The 7366-nt window shown below is 29.4% G+C and overlaps 1 pseudogene; it reads left to right on the top strand.

The window, feature by feature from the left end:
• The first annotated feature begins 263 nt into the window (after nucleotides 1-263).
• On the top strand, nucleotides 264-5039 carry LOC119602562 (annotated as a pseudogene).
• The last annotated feature ends 2327 nt before the right edge of the window (nucleotides 5040-7366 follow it).

The following is a 7366-nucleotide window of genomic DNA, read 5'->3' as shown; positions in this document are numbered from 1 at the left end:
TTGGATGTAATTTTTTGTAATATTTCATAAAATGCATTTTTAGCATTGATGTAGAAAAGATTATAATAAGGATATAAAATAATATGAGGGAAATGTGATTTTTATTTTTACAAAGTCACAGGTATCAAAAACTTTTTTAACAAATGTACATACCATTGAATCGTGAGCGAAGTTTTTATTAGGACCATAAAAATTCATTGCAGTTATTTTCAACGGGAAAAAGGTACTTAAAATATATGTTTATACGTCTGAAATTTTGGACAATGCCTTTAATGTTAGCAAAAAACAAATAGTACTTAATTGACAACCGATCATATAAGAAATAAATTGCAGCGACCAAAAAATATTTTTTTGCATAAATTGTTTGAAACAAATAGTGCTGGTGAAATAGTAAGTAATAATGGGAGTTGTGATAAAAAAATTCTACGTGAACATTCATCAAATTTAGAAAGACATTTGAAACTAGTGCATCTCGATTTATATTCATATTAGCTTTGTTCCTTTACTTGTCAAGTTTGCAGGTTTTTACCAGAAATTGTAAAAGAGAACAAATTTGAGCAATTAAAATTATTTTCTCTTTGCCAGAACTTGCAGGTTTTAGCCAGAAAATTTTTTCCTGGCAAATAGAAAAAAAATTGTCAAATAAATTATTTGTTTAAAAAAAATACATTGAAAACAAAAAATGTTTGATATTTTTGATTTATTTTCATAAATAAGTATGTGTGATTGTAGTTTTTCAATTTTATTTTAATTTCAATAGAAATTTATATGAATAAACTTCAATACAAATTTATTGAAAGGGAAATTTTGTTTTTTCTGTTCCCGTACTTTTTATAAGTACGAAGAGAAAATTCATTAATTCTCTTTAGCCAGAAAAGTTCTGGAACAAAGCTATTATGTGTAAAAAAAAGTGTGATAACAAAAATAAACCATCCAATTTAAAAACAAAAATTGTTGTGAATGATTTAAATCGAGCAAACGTTGAGTTAGCAATTGTCGAACTGTTTACAAAAAATGGACGCCCACTGCATATGGTGGAGGATCGTGCTTTTAAAATATTGGTGCGACCTGTTTTGGACGCTTTGAACATAACCCTCAATGAGCATAATGTTGGTGAAAGGATAATAGCTTTCTCACAAAAGCTAAAAACTGAAATTATCCAGGATTTAAAAGGAAAATTGTTATCATTAAAAATCGATGCAGCAACCAGACAGAAATTAAGTGTTCTTGGTATTAATGTGCAATACATTAATAATAAAGCCATTCAAATAAAAACCTTGGCTGTAAAAGTACTGAAGCTTGCCTTCACACTAGTGAATATTTAAAATCTGTGATACTCGATGTCCTAAAGGAGTATGACATTGATATAAATCAGATTTTAACAATAACAACCGATAATGGAGCCAATATGATTAAAACAGTGAAAGATTTAAATGCAGAACTATAATATTCCCAGGAGGAAGATGAGTTTGATCATGTTAATGAAGAACACTGTGATGAAGATACAATGGAATTAATTCAAACGCAGTTTTCATCCTTCAATATAACCTGTATTCGCTGCGGAGCACATACACTCCAACTTTGTGTGCAAGATGTCTTAAAAACACCTGAGATTAAAACAAAACTGGAAACCTGCAGATCTGTAATAAAAAGATTGAGAAGTCCAACGTATGCCAATATTTTAAAAAATATGAACTGCAAAAAACCAATATTAGACTGCATAACAAGTAAGAAATTATAGTCGGGCGAGGCCGACCATATAATACCCTACACCTGTTACAAAAATAAAATGTGATTTAGTTTTCATAATAAAGCATTTAAGTTGACTTGTGTCAGATACATATACTTAAGCCATTTATTGTTGAATAAAGTTGTGGACATTTAAGTCAAATTTTGAAGGGGGATTTGTATAGGGGCTATGGTCAAATGAGACCCTATAATTACAAAATTCATGCGAGTCATCAAGGCTAGTATAGAACTTGGTTTTGCAGCTTTTTGTCGAGATACGAGTATATTAAACATAATTATAAACTTAAAATCCCTATTCGTCGTTTTCAGTTGTATGGGGTCTAGGTGAAATAATGGACCGATGTTAACCATTTTCAATAAGCTTCGTCTCCGGTACAATAGAAGATCATGTGCCAAATTTCATTGAATTATCTTCAAAATTGCGACCTGTAGTTTGATTACAAGGTTTACAAGCCCTATTCGGGGGTTCAGTTGTATGGGGGCTAGATGAGAAAATGGACCGATGTTAACCATTTTCAATAGGCTTCGTCTCTGGGACAATAGAAGATCATGTGCCAAATTTCATTGAATTATCTTCAAAATTGAGACCTGTAGTTTGATTACAAGGTTTACAAGCCCTATTCGGGGGCTCAGTTGTATGGGGGCTAGGTGAAATAATGGACCAATATTAACCATTTTCAATAGGCTTCGTCCCTGGGCCAATAGAAGATCATGTGCCAAATTTCATTGAATTATCTTCAAAATTGCGACCTGTAGTTTGATTACAAGGTTTACATGGACGGACAGACGGACGGACGGACATAGCTAAATCGACTCAGAAAATGATTCTAAGCCGATTGGTATACTTTAAGGTGGGTATAGGACCAATATTATTGTGCGTTACAAACATCAGCACAAATCCAATATACCCTCCCCACTAAAGTGGTGTAGGGTATAATAACGAGATGGAATTCAACATTTGGTATGATTAAATAAAAGATGTTATAGATCCACTAAGCATTGAAAATTTGAGTATACATCTGAGTCCTGATGAATGGAATTTTGCGAAAGAATTTACACAAGTGTTTCAACCCATTTACAGTTAATCTCAAAAATAAGTATACAGAAATACTGACAATTGGTTTTATTTAAAAAAGGATATTATTTTTTTAAAAATTAAAAACAGTTATGATAATTATTATTCACTACTTTTTTCCGGGTTATTATGGTTACTTGAGTTCTCATTTAAGGTGTAGTTAATTAAGTGCAAAATTTACGTCACAAAAGTAAGTATACAGATAATTTCAATATGTATTTGGCTTAATGATATTAACAAAATTCATTAAAATTTTACCTGTTTGAATGTAATTATTTTATAATAAAATATTCTGTACGCTATAACATGGAAAAAATTCACTTTTTGATCCGAAAAATTGAAAGTTTTGGTAATTGATCTGAATATTATTATTATAGGAGCATTTTTTCCTATTTAAGAACATCTATTTAAACTATTTAAACCCCCGGAGTTTTTGATTGGATATACAATAATATTGGATATACAATAATTGCAATCCATTGCGGAATATTGCCGTTTTTAACATAGTATAGCGTTCATATTAGATATTTAATGACGATTTCCTAAAATTTATATCTTAAAATGCGATATTAATAATATTTGTACTAGTATCCATTAATTAAAACAGGTTTTTTGGTTCCAATCATCCATTACACACTCCTAAATACTACCAATAATCGTCAAATGGTGACCATGTCAATAACTTACACTACATATCGGTTCTGAAATTGATTATTGTCCAAAATAGTAAGATTTTTATATTAAATCAGGCTGAATTGGTGATATGAATACGAATTGAAAAATTTTGAACACGGATACATCTTAATTTGTTGCTAGAACAAATAAAATGTCCGATAAATAAAACATGGTTATTGTATCGAGTATATCAAGATATGATTGGTAGCATTATTGGTATGCTTTGGAAATTGGATTATTTGTTTAAATTAAAGAAAATATATAGAATTATCCAAATTTTAAAGTTTATGTTGTAAGTCTTAAGAAATCGGAGTTTAATTTCGGTTTTTTAAGAACGTACTGTGTTCAAAATAGCCAAATCCATGCATATAACATTAATTTCGAAATAACAACACTTTTCAAAAGTTAAAAATTCTATTTTCAATGCATCATTTGGAGGGTTCAATGACCACCAGATTCAAAATCCGGGGTCTAAAGTGGAAAAAAATCGTAGAAACGGGAAAAAACTGTTCTACTAATTAATTCCGGAGCCAATCGGCCCAAATTTCAAGATTTCGGAACTAAAAGTAGATTTTTTTTTAAGTAATTATATTAATACAAGTAAAATTTTCATAAATTTTGTTAATATCATTAAACCAAATATATACTGAAATGATCTGTATACATGCTTTTGTGACGTAAATTTTGTACCTTTTTAACTTCAGCTTAAATGAGAACTCAAAGAACCAAAATATAAAGAAAAAAAGTAGTGAATAATAATTATCATAATGGTTTTTAATAAATAAATGTGTTACTTTTTTGTTTTTTGAAAAAATAATATCTTTTTTTAAATAAAACCAATCGTCTTATTACTTATTTTTGTGATTAACTGTATAATGCTACAATTAAACTACAAACTGTGCAGTTATGTTTCAGCGAATTATACATTATTGTAATGGATACATTATTCGAACTTGAAAATTTAACACAAAGAAAATGCAAAGAAATATATAACCAGTTTATATAAAAGAATAAATTCAATTAAAGGTAAGAAATTAAAAATAATTATTATCTATGGATAAATGCATAATCAAACTTAATTAATTTGGTGAAAATATGTTAATTACTGTTTACTTTTTCTATATTTTTTTATAGAAATTGCGTCTGAAGTCGTTAACCAGTGTGTGATAGATGAAAAATCGCCATCAACAAGTACCAAAGCGAAATCTTTGACAGAGTTTTAAAAAAACTGGATCGGGATACCTCTGAGACCAACTTGTCTTTGTTAACGGAATTAGAAGTCAGTTTTATTGCGTATGAACGAGAACAAAGGTTACCCCTGAATGGCAATATTCTGGATTATTGGTGTACTGAAAAAAGTCCATTAACAACTTTAGCCGAAATAATATTGGGAATTCCATCTACGCAAGTTAGTGTAGAACGACTTTTTTCTGCTTTAAAATTCATATTATCAGATCAGCGTAATCGAACATGATTTAATGTAGAAATTGTTTTCTCTATGATGGTAAAAGTAAATGGTGTATTTAATTATGAAAAATAAATTAATTTACCGTCATACATAGTTTATAATATTTTGATAATGTGAAATGAATTTACAGTCACTCCAAAAACTCACATGCTCACATCTACTTTGATTTTGTTAACGCATATTTTTATTAATAAAAAATAAGTATTTTAAAAATAAAATTTATTTTTATATTCATCATTTATTATAGTTTAATATTCTATACTTAAAAACTTAAAAAAATTCATATTATTATATAAAAAAAAAACAAAAATAAAACGTAATTTCCACGTACAAAAAAAGAGTGCTCACTTATGATTAATTAAAAAAAAATCACTTGAAACATTATTTTCAATATTTTGTTTGACCTCCCTTATTTTTTATTATGGCTTCTAGTCTTCTTGGAATAGAATTGACCAAATTTTTGCCCATTTTGACCATATTTGCCCATTCTTCTTGCAAAGCCTGTATTAAATCATTTTTGTTTCTAATTTGCCTTTTCCTAATTTTTCTGTCTAAGAGTTCCCAGAGATTTTTGATTGGGTTTATATCTGGCGATTGAGGAGGTGTTTCCATCCATGTTGGAACGTTGTACAACAGCCACAGCTTAGTATTGTTGGCGGTATGTTTGGGGTCGTTGTCCTGGGTAAAAATATAATTTGGCGGAAGACCCATTTTTTGTACGCTGCACAGTGGTATAGGAAAAAAAAAGAGGGAAATAATTCGGTAACTTCTAAACGGTTAATCCGATTTTAATGAAATTTGGTATGCACAAAGAGGAGGTGTTGTCGAGTTTAGTTTTTGAATTTGGACCTTATAGGCCAACCAGGGGCCCGGCGGGGGGTCCTCAAATAGGACACCTCGGCTATGTTAAATTTTTAAAACGATCCTATTTCTTCATTTGAGTTCCGATTTAAAAAAAATTTCGTATATAGAATCTCCTCATCGAGCACTATAAAAAATTATTTTCATCCATAAGGTTAACTCTTAAGTTTGTTACATATATTAAAAAAATATATTGAAAATAATAGTACTAGGTAAATTCTCTAAAAGATGTTGAGTTTTCCCTAATTAATTTGTCACTTAAAAAACATTAGGTAGGCATGTTATATATCAATGGAAAGGTAATTTTGTCTATTTTTCAAAACTGTATATATTGAAAATTAAAAAATTCGCGGAATACTTTTTTTAAAAAAAATTAAAAAATGTTTTTTATTCAGTTTTTGCGAAGATACAAATTTTTCAAATTGCAATAAAAATTTTATTTATGAATATTTTTTTATGAAATTTTACAGTTAGGTAGATTTTTTTACTCAAAATCCAAAATTAAATAAAAATTTCGAATTTTCTTATTAGAAATCCCGGAATTCCCAAAAAAGTTTAAAAAAATCCCAAAAATGGGATTTTTTGGTTTTTTGCCTATTATATCCATACCAGAGGCGGGGTTATCGAAACCCGTTACAAAATGATTAAGAACATATTGGGTCATATAAAACAGGTCACTATAATTCGATATCGACTATGCGATTTGAGAATTTTTGCTCAAAATTGAATTTTCCATTTTCCTCGGTATCAAAAATTTTTAGGTTTTGTTTCATTTATCGAATTTTATGTAAAGTCAGCTTTCTAAAAAGTATAAATTCTATATACATCTTCTTAGAAACTTTTTAGATAACTTAAAAAGAAAAAGATCATTTTTTCCCAAAAAAAAAAAATGGCAAAAAATCGCCTTTTTTAAATTAAAATGCTTATAACTTTGGACTCAGTCATGATTTTTACATAATTCTTTCACTGCTTGATATATAAACTTGTTGTTCAGCGAATAAAAAAAATGGCGAAAATAGGGAATATTTGGACCCGCTATTATCAAAAAACTAAAGTAAGGACGGTAAAAATTTTAAAATTTTAATTTTCAAATGCGAATATCTCCTAAACTATAAGAGATAATTTACTGCTACGACGATATTTTTTTTAAATCGGAACTCAAATGAAGAAATAGGATCGTTTTAAAAATTTAACATAGCTGAGGTGTCCTAATTTGAGGACCCCCCGCCGGGCCCCTGGTTGGCCTATAAGGTCCAAATTCAAAACCTAAACTCGACAACACCTCCTCCTTGTGCATACCAAATTTCATTAAAATCGGATTAACCGTTTAGAAGTTACCGAATTATTTCCCTCTTTTTTTTTTCCTATACCACTGTGCGCTGGGGACCAAGTGCGATTTCAAAATGTCGATATATTTTTTGTGGTCCATAATGCCATCTATAATCTGTAAATTTCCAACACCACCAGCACTCATACACCCCCATACAAAAACTGAGCCACCCCCATGTTTAAATGTGGGACATAGATTCGCGTCATTT

Source organism: Lucilia sericata, unplaced genomic scaffold (assembly GCF_015586225.1).
Source record: "Lucilia sericata isolate MDLA Ls3-8-SP2 unplaced genomic scaffold, ASM1558622v1 Contig000241F_arrow, whole genome shotgun sequence".
Lineage (NCBI taxonomy): Eukaryota > Metazoa > Arthropoda > Insecta > Diptera > Calliphoridae > Lucilia > Lucilia sericata.
This window is presented reverse-complemented; position numbering and strand designations above follow the sequence as displayed.